General features: G+C 44.3%; 1 long non-coding RNA gene across 2 annotated transcripts; it reads left to right on the top strand.

The window, feature by feature from the left end:
• Window positions 1-736: 736 nt before the first annotated feature.
• Window positions 737-9,328, top strand: LOC105487352 (uncharacterized). 2 transcript variants are annotated; one of them, XR_011624086.1, is made up of 3 exons: window positions 737-812; window positions 1,896-2,000; window positions 9,242-9,328. It is a non-coding gene; the product is annotated as an uncharacterized lncRNA (long non-coding RNA). The 2 variants fall into 2 exon arrangements; XR_011624085.1 differs by lacking the exon at window positions 9,242-9,328 and adding an exon at window positions 3,727-3,793.
• The last annotated feature ends 609 nt before the right edge of the window (window positions 9,329-9,937 follow it).

Here is a 9,937-nt window from a genome sequence, read left to right as displayed (position 1 = left end):
TTGAGGTTACAGTGAGCTGTGTTCACACCACTGCACTCCAGCCTTGAGCTTGATCTCAGGAGGTTGAGGCTTCAGTGAGCTGTGTTCACACCGCTGCACTCCAGCCTTGAGCTTGATCTCAGGAGGTTGAGGCTCCAGTGAGCTGTGTTCATGCCGCTGCACTCCTCCAGCCTTGAGCTTGATCTCAGGAGGTTGAGGTTACAGTGAGCTGTGTTCACACTGCTGCACCCCAGCCTTGAGCTTGATCTCAGGAGGTTGAGGTTACAGTGAGCTGTGTTCACACCACTGCACTCCAGCCTTGAGCTTGATCTCAGGAGGTTGAGGCTCCAGTGAGCTGTGATCGTGCCACTGCACTCCAGCCTGAGAAACAGAGTGAGATCCTGTCTCAAAACAAGAAAAAGAAAAAACTCCAACTGTGGAATCAAATTTAATTAGTAATTTTGTTTGACTGCTTACTTAGCCAAGTGGCCTTGGGAAGGTTACTTAATTTCTCTAAATTTAATCGTCAAATGTGAGTATCGGGGAGGAAATATAATTTGTCCTTAACTCTCATAAGTTCACAGTTAGGGCAGACCCTTGTGGAAAAAAAAAACAGATTAACAAGAGGAAGATAAGCCAGTTCACGCACAGTGCACACACCATGTGGAGAAATCTCAGTGAGAGGTCACTCGGAGCAGGGGTTTAGAACGCTGGCTTATCTAGCATCTTCAACAAGGAACAATACAGTTTGGAGAAGCAGCAGGACAAAGCAGAAGAACTGTGGGTCTCTCTGGGCAGCAACTCGAGGGAAGGCAGAGCCATGGCCGATGCAGGTTAGTCAGTAAAGCTTGTTAGTGTAAACGTCTCTGGTTCCATCTCCAGGCCGTTGGGGGCCCACAGCTGTCTTCGGTGGCAACCTCTGTTCTCCCTGGCAGAGCAAGGGACAGGGCAGGATACCTTTTCTCTTTGTCAATCTATGTCCTGCCTTTTGGCAGACAGAGGGTCAGCATGGAGCTCTGCTGCATCAGCTTCTTCATCATCCTCAGCGCAATCTACAATCCTTTGCGTTTTGGACCGGTATGTTCTATTTTCCTGTGTGAGCAAAACCTGCCTTGAGGGGCTGTAGGGGGCATGAACTGATGGAGGGTATATCAGATGCTCAACCTGCTTGAACACACAGGAAGTGCTCAGAAATGTCAGCTATTATTATGAAGTCAAATATACCAGCTGTACTTTTATTCTGAGAACTTTAAAATGAAATAGGGGCAAAGTTTACCAGCTGAGAAAAAGTGACACATTTTAGAAGTTCAGAAGGCATTATATGCCTACGACTTTCCCTCGGGAACAAAGAGATGGAGGCCTGTTAGAGGCCTAAAAGAAACATGACAAATCTGGCTGCTTATAGATCCAAGAAACTGCCCCCCATTCTCATACCTCCCAATCTTCCCTGGGTGCTGCGTGGTCTAAGAACCAAGAGGCACTAAGATGCACAGTGTGCCAGATGTGAGCACCTCCTAAATGAAAGGAAGGCCTCCAACTTACCTCACTAGTTGAGAAAGACAAAGTCTGTAAGAATATACTTTTTTTTTTTTTTTTTTTGAGACAGAGTCTTGCTCTGTCGCCAGGCTGGAGTGCAGTGGTGAGATCTTGGCTCACTGCAACCTCTGACTCCCTGGTTCAAGTGATTCTCTTGCCTCAGCCTCCCAAGTAGCTGGGACTACAGGCACACGCCAACACGCCCAGCTAATTTTTGTATCTTTTAGTAGAGAAGGGGTTTCACCACATTGGTCAGGATGGTCTCCATCTCCTGACCTCATGATCCTCCTGCCTCAGTCTCCCAAAGTGCTGGAATTACAGGCATGAACCACTGAGCTCGGCTAAATATACATTTTTTTCTGTGTGTATTTTCTCCTCAGACAGAGCTCACAGATGCTAATCGAGGAATGGCCTGGGTTTCCAGTCCCTGAACCATCTGACGCTCTCACCTTTCTCACGGAGCTTTCCCTGCCGATGGTGCTCAGGTGACTACAGTGCGCTTCTGCGGTTCCTTCCCGCCCAGCTTGCCCCTGATGCCTCTCCTCCAACCCCCACCCATGGATATTAAAAGAGGAAGAAAAAAGGCAGCCCTACCCCAAGTCCAGACACCCTTCCATGACTCTCCCTGTCCTAAAACAAGGAAAGTCACCATAGGCACAATGTGGGAGCTGATAATCCATCACTGGGTACGGAGTTTTATCTAAGAAAACTGTTGCTTCTGTAAAGTCAAGCATTCTTCTGAGAAAAGTTTCCATTCACCACTAGGGGAAAATGGCCCTTCTGAAGCTCTAGCCAGTGTGCTGTTGAGCAATGTCTTTCTAAACAGGTACACTGGGGCCCGGGAATGGGAGAAAGGTGAGGTGGGGGGAGCTCCAAGACCAGGAAGTTCCCGGTGGCTTTCCTCCCTGGGCAAGGGTCCCAAGGCTCTGCCTCTTCCCACGTGTTCATGCAGCTCTTTGGGCATAACCGTCTAGCACATCAGCTTGAGCCAAGAACTGATGAGGTCAAGATAGGGACGGAAGTCCCCTTAAAAGTCTTCTCCTCAAAGGGAGGAGTGGGTTCATCCCTTCCTCCTGTCCTCACAGCCCCCACAGGAACTGGATGGAGTATAAGCCAGGTGCTCAGTGCACGTTACAATGGACCCAAGTAATTCATGAAGGAGACTTGTGGTGAAAATGCCACCTGGGTTTGGGGGCAACATGCCATTGGGGCCAACCCCAATGTTGGCCACAGGAAAACGAGACCATTATTTCTCCAATTATAAGAGATGAAAAGCATCCTCTTTGGCCTCAGTCATTTCCTTGGAATTGGGTGGATCTCGCTGGCTGCCAACTAACTAGTTTAATTTGACCTCTTCGCTAAAGCGAATATTGAATAACGTTCACTCAGAGGAGAAACTATTTTCCATAACCTGTATTCTAAGGAATATGCTTGCATAGACACTCTGCTCCCCATGATCCAGCAGGTTACACTGAGAATTCAGCACAATCTTAGCTCCTTAAAAGGAGGGCTTCTGGTGTAGTTTTTTGCTGTGTTACTGCTCCCTTGCTCCAAACCTAAGAGAACTGCCTGGGTAACTTTGTAGAGTCTTTTTCCCCACAGAAACCTCTTGACACTCGTTCCTTGAAGATTTACAAGGTTTTTTCTTCCTATTTATATAAATTCCTCAACTCAGTCTTTTAAAACCCCTCTTTTATATCAGTCTTCTCTCCCTCTCTCTTTTTTTTTGTTTCTGTTTTTTAAGACGGAGTCTTGCTCTGTCGCCCAGGCTGGAGTGAAGTGGCGTGATCTCTGCTCACTGCAACCTCCACCTCCCAGGTTCACGCCGTTCTCCTGCCTCAGCCTCCCCAGTAGCTGGGACTACAGGCGCCCGCCACCACACCCGACTAATTTTTTGTATTTTTAGTAGAGACGGAGTTTCACCATGTTAACCAGGATGGTCTTGATCTCCTGACCTTGTGATCCGCCCACCTCGGCCTCCCAAAGTGCTGGGATTACAGACGTGAGCCACTGTACCCGGCCAGTCTTTTCTTTAAAATGGAAGATAGTCTAACATGGTATTAACTGGTAGATATAGATAGTTTGAAAACATGAGTCAACATGGGATGACTAAAGAGAATTAACAGCAATTAATCTTATTTCCAATTTCAACTGACACCTCCTAAGTTCCTTATTATATCACTTCCTCTCCATTGGTGTGCATTCTTACAGATAATAAGAGTAACACTGAAACAACACCCCTTCCTGGCTTCCTGCTGGGCTGGTTCCATCAGGTTGAGGGAGGAAGAACCCAGCAGCTGGAAGCTTTCTCAGTCCTTTGTGACAGGACTCCTCAGGATGGTGATAAATTGTCAAGGTCCAAGCAGTCCTGGATGGATGAGTTACAGAGCTAGAAACTTGAGGAGAGTCAGTGGTTGGAGACACTGACCTGCCCTCAAGGCTTAGAGCCAAGGAGGGGCCTGAAGATAGGGCAGAGAAGCTCCAAGACAAAACAAGCAAGCTGTGTCCTCAGTGTGCAGAGTGCTCCAGAGAAGAGAAAGGCAACTTCTGCTGGGAAATCATGCAGGAGGTGACAACCCCCTGGCATGTGACGGCCTGGGGTTGGAGGTGAGGAAGACATAGATATGGGAATGCCAATTAAGAACTGGAAAATGCAAGAGTAGATTGATGGAGTGGAGAGTGTAGGTCAGAACATAACCTGACAACAGTGTATTAGAGACACCTGGCTGACCTCAGTATCGGTGAGCACACCCAGCACGCAGACCTTAGTGTCTAGTGCCATTCTCAAAAAAAGGGAACCAACATTCCTGAGAGAAATGGTTGATTCTGGGACTGAAGCAGGAAATGTGAGGTGCGCCTGGAGCATCTTGTGGTGCCAGGAAGTAAGGAAGTGCTCAGCATAACAGTAAAAACACACACATCCCATTGATGGGTTTATGTTGAAGGGGCACAGGAGCCAACTGAAAGAGCTTCCAATGGCCAGAGCTGGAACAGTTTGAGCTACAAAATACAGAAAGCAGTATTAGAATTGGATTTTAACGAAGTCGAAAGACCCATGAGTCCACACTGATAGAAATCAATGGTTGAATACATTAATGAGTGGGGGAGAAGAGATCTCCCCTGCAGAATTTGAAATGCTTTATGTATCTATTCCACCCTAAAGGAGGGGAGCAGAATTCTCCACTCTTTAACGGTGGATTGCACATAGTGACTTCCTTCCAAAGAGGACAGAATGGAAAGGGGACCAGAGGAGAGGAATTTCACAGTGGAGATGCCTGACAATCACCACCTCGGCCAGCTGATCAAGGTCAACAGCAACAGCCCTAAATCACATTGAGACTATGTGCCCTTGAAATAACGTGATGACAATGGCATTTTACCTCTGTGGTCTTCCTCTCTAAAATCCAAAGCGCCTATCTAATCTCAAGAAAAAAATATCAGACAAATTGCAACAAGGGGGCATTCCACAATTTCCCCAAGTAGCACCCTGAAGAACTGTCAAGACCACCCCAAACCAGGAGAGCCTCAGACACTCACAGCCAGGAGGACTCAATGGAGCGTGAGGTCCTGGAGGGACCTGGGACAGGAAAAGGACTCAGGGGAAAACTAAGGGTGTCTGAATATAGTCTGGACCCTAGGTAATAACAACACGTATCAATATTGGTTCACTAACTGTAACAAATGTATCATACTAATGAAAGATGTTAATATTAGGAGAAATTGTATGTGTGTGTGTGTATGTGTGTGTGTTGGGGGAAGTACATAGGTACTCTCTGTACTGCTTTTTTCCCATAAATCTAAAATTATTCTTTAAAAAAGTCTTTTTTTTTTTTTTTTTTTTTTTTGAGATAGGGTCTTGCTCTGTCACCCAGGCTGGAGTGCAGTGGTGTGATCTCAGCTCACTGCAGCCTCAATCTGCCAGGCTCAGGTGATCCTCCCACCTCAACCTCCTGAGTAGCTGGGACTACAGGCATGCACCACCATGTCCAGCTAATTTGTGTATTTTTTTGTAGAAATAAGGTCTTGCCGTGTTGGCTAGGCTGATCTTGAACTCCTGAGTTCAAGCGATCCACCTGCCTCAGCCTCCCAAAGTGCTAGGATTACAGGGCTGGGCCACCATGCCTAGCCTCTAAAAAAAGTCTTAATGAAGAAAGGGGGGAAAAAAAAAACCTCTTGGCAGTAAGGATGGGTGTGGCTGAGTGGTTAGTGGAGGGGGAGGCAGTAGATGCCCCTGGAGGGATATCACTCTGAACATGATAGGGATAGTCACTGAATGTTACTGCTAGAGATGGGGGCTTAGCTCAGCCTGCCATAACCAAATACCGTAGACTGCATGCCTTAAACAAGAGAAACCGATTTCTCACAGTTCTGGAGGCTGGGAAGTCCCTGGAGCTGGGTGCCAGCATGACTGGGGTCCTGGTGAGGGCTCCCCTCCTGGCCTCTCCATGGCTGTGTCCTTGCTGTACCCTCACATGCCCAAGAGAACTGTGGTCTCATCCTCTTCCTGTGAGGACACTAATCCCACTGTGGGGGCTCCACCCTGAAGACCTCATCTAAGCCCAAGCACCTCCCAAAGGCCCCGCCTGCTAAGACCATCACACTGGGGTTAGGGCCTCAGCATATGAATTTTCAGGGGACAGAAACATTCAGTCCATAACGGGTGGGCAAAGAGAGCATCTTGTCCCAGAGAAGATACCCACTTGGCAGGTAGTGTGATGCTACCAAGTCATATACAGAGTAGTTTTGCTAAAAACAAGATCCAAAATTTTGCCATCAACACTACTGAAGGAGGTTGCCCCAGCTAGAGCAGGGGATGGCCAACGGCTGGGGTTGGAGGCATGAAGGGGACATGGAGGGAGAGTCCTGGGGACCGATCCTAGGTTTTTGGAAGCCCACCACGAGTGCCCTCCACATCCTGACCCACCACAGCCCTCTTCAACCAGTCTAGGCATTCCTCCCCACAGGCTGGCCCACAGCTCCTTCCCAGCAGAGGCTGGGCACCAGAACAGGCTGCCACAGAGCCCAGCCCTGTGCCCCGCCTCGCCGTCCTTGGGGTCACCCTGGCTGCCTGCCTTTTTCAGGGAGAGACCAGCCTTACCTACGGTGCAAAAGGCAGTGCATGCTGCGGCCTTATGTTCTGAGCACTACCTGCCTTCTTTGTTTTGCTTGTTCTTATGCTCTCAGTTGCTTTTCATCCTCAGGAAATCCAGGACTAACTGTCTACTGGAGACATCCACCCCACCCTCATTCCCCTCCACCCCCTGTAGACTTCCTCCAGGCTCAGTGCACAGGGTTGGAGTAACCACTGTGATTTTGCATTGATTTTGACCCATTTTCATCACTGTTCCCATGCATGACCATTTATTTATTTGAATACTGTAATAAATCCACAGGAATCATCCATTCTGCAAGGAAGTTTGAGTCAGGACAATTCACATATACCTGTATGGGCCTCCCTCCTCCTATCCCCTTTTCTCTTTCCCAAATTTGTGTTTACCTTTTGAAACAATTATAGATTCAGAGGAAGTGGCGGATATCATACAGAAAGGTCCTGTGTAACATTTGATACCTCCAGTGGTAACATCTAATATAAATGTAGCACATTGTCAAAACTAGGAAATTGACGGTACAATCCACAGACCTGATTCAGATTTCCTTAGTTTTACTTGTAGTGTGTGTGTTGGGGGCAGCGGTGGGGTATGTTCTGTGCAGTTTTATTTCATGTGTAGGTCCGTATACTGACAACCACAGTCAAGATATAGAAGAGTTCCATCACCACGATGATCCTTTTTATTGCCCTGTTACAGCCACACCGACCCCTCCGTACCCCCAACATCCCTAATCTCAGGCAACCACTAGTCTGGTCTCCATTCCTACAATTTTTTCATTTCAAGGATGTTATATAAATGGAATCATACAACAGTGCCTTTTTGGTCTGGGTTTTTTTCCACTCCATATAATTCCCTTGAGATCCTTCCAAGTTACTGGGTGTGTTAATAACTTGCTCCTTTTTATTGTTAAGCAGTATTTCACGGATCACAAGTTCACACACTGAAGGACATTTGTTTTTTTCCTGGGTTTTGTTCATTACACATAAAGCTGCCATGAACATTTGAGTATGGGTTTTTGTGTGACCATAAGTTCATTTCCCCAGGATAAATGCCCAAGAGTGAAATTACTGGGTCATACAATAATTTCATGTTTACTTTTATAAGTAAACTGGGAAATATTTTTCCGAATGGTTGTGAAGTTATACATTACCACCAGCAATATATGAGAGATGAAGTTTCTCAGCATACTTGTGAGAATTCCGTGTTATCGCTATCTTTTAACCATTCTAGTAGAAGTTAGTGATATCATGATTTTAATTTGCCTTTTTCCTAATGGTTAATGATGTTAGAACATCTTTTCATTCATTTATTTGCTGTCTAAATATATTCTTTGGTAAAATGTCTGTTGATGTCTTTCCTTCATTTTCCATTTGGATTGTTTGTTTTCTTATTGCTGAGTTTTGAAAGTACTTTATATTCTGGATACAATTCCTGTATCATTGATCTATTGGTATATCCTTCATGTCAATACCACACTGTCTTGATTACTGTAGCTTCAGAATAACTCCTTAAAATATGGTAATATTAGTCCTCAAACTTGGTTCTTCTTTTGTGGAGTTGTTTGGCTACTCTAGGTCCTTTGAAGTTCTACAAATATTTTAGAATCAGCTTGTCAATTTACACAAACACACATACACACACACACACACACACGCATGCACAAATAGGCTGCTGGGATTTTGATTGAGATTATATTAAATCTATATTGAATCTATATTTTGGGAGTATGACACGACATCTTAACAATATTGAGTCTTGTAACCCATGAACAAGGTATATCATCTACGTAGGTCTTCTTTACCATAGTAATATTTTGTAGTTTTCAGTGTACGGTATTTTTCTCATTTTTTTGGTCAGACTTATCCCAGGTATTTCTGCTATTGCAAAGGTAGTATTGTTTATGCGACTGCGAATGTTGTCGATTTTTTATTTCAATTATTAATTTTTCATTGCTACCATATACAACTGATTTTTGTACACTACTTTTTATCCTGCAACCTTGACAGACTCACTTATTTGTTCTAGTAGCTCATTTGTACATCCATTGAATTTTGCAATGGAATTTTGCAAAAGCTGGATTTTGTCAAATGCCTTTCTGTATTGATTATACGATTATTCTTTTTGAGTTTGTTTATACAATGAATTATATTGATTGATTTTTCAAATGTTAAGTCAACCCTATACTCCTTGGATATTCCCTCTTGATCATGCTGTGTTACCTGTTTCTTATCTTGTAGGATTCAATTTGATAAATTGGCTTAGAATTTTACCCTATGCTCATGAGAAATGTTGGTCTGTAGTTTTCTTTCCTTTGTAGCATGTTGTCTGACCAGGGTCCTAGGATAATTTTGGTACTAGGATAATTCTGGCCTCAGATAATGAGGTAGAAAGTATTTCTTCCTCTCTCTCTCTCCTTCTCTCCCTTTCTTGAGTCAGGGCCTTGATTTGTCAGCGAGGCTAGAGTGCAGTGGTGTGATCATAGATCACTGCAGCCTTCAATTCCTAGGCTCAAGCAATCATCCTGCCTCAGCCTCTCAAGTAGCTAGGACTACAGGCATGTGCTACCATGCCTGGCTAATTTTTTTAGTTTTTTAGTTTTTTTCTTTTTTCTTCAGAATCTCACTATGTTGTCCAGCCTGTCCTTGAACTCCTGGCTTCAAGTGATCCTCCCATCTCAACTTCCCAACATGCTGGGAATACAGGTGAGATTTTCGTTACAGGTTTTTAAACTGTAATTTCAACTTCTTGAACAGACATAGAGCTATTCAGGTAATCTATTTCTTCTTGGGTGAGCTTTGGTAATCTGTGCCTTTCAAAGGATGTGTCAATTTAATCCATGTTGAATTTATTGCTATAAAGGTGTTCCTAATATTTCCTCACTATCCTTTCTATCTGTAGGCTCTTCAGTGATGTCACCTGTCTCATTGCTTATATTGGTAACTTGTGTCTTGTTTCTTTTTTCCCTGATATATCTACCTGGCTGGAGATTTCTCAATTTAAAAATATTTCCCCCCAAACTCCCCAAATTTTGATTCATTAATTTTTCTCTATTTTAAAAATTTCATTAAGTCCCACTTTGACCTTTATTATTCCTTTCCTTCTGCTTACTTTAGGTTTTTCTCTTTTCTAGTTTCTGCTATTGATTTCTAATTTAATTCCACCATGGCCAGACAATATACTTCATGTGACAAATCTTTTGAATTTGAGACTTTTTAAATGGTCTATAATGTAGTCCATCTCTATAAACGTTCCATATGTACTTGAGAAAAACTTAATCCTTCTACATTTTACATTCCTTTTTACAAAAACTT

The sequence above is a fragment of the Macaca nemestrina genome, chromosome 5 (assembly GCF_043159975.1).
Source record: "Macaca nemestrina isolate mMacNem1 chromosome 5, mMacNem.hap1, whole genome shotgun sequence".
NCBI classification, from domain to species: domain Eukaryota; kingdom Metazoa; phylum Chordata; class Mammalia; order Primates; family Cercopithecidae; genus Macaca; species Macaca nemestrina.
The sequence above is the reverse complement of the archived record's forward strand: the minus strand, read 5'-3'. Positions and strand labels throughout refer to the sequence as shown.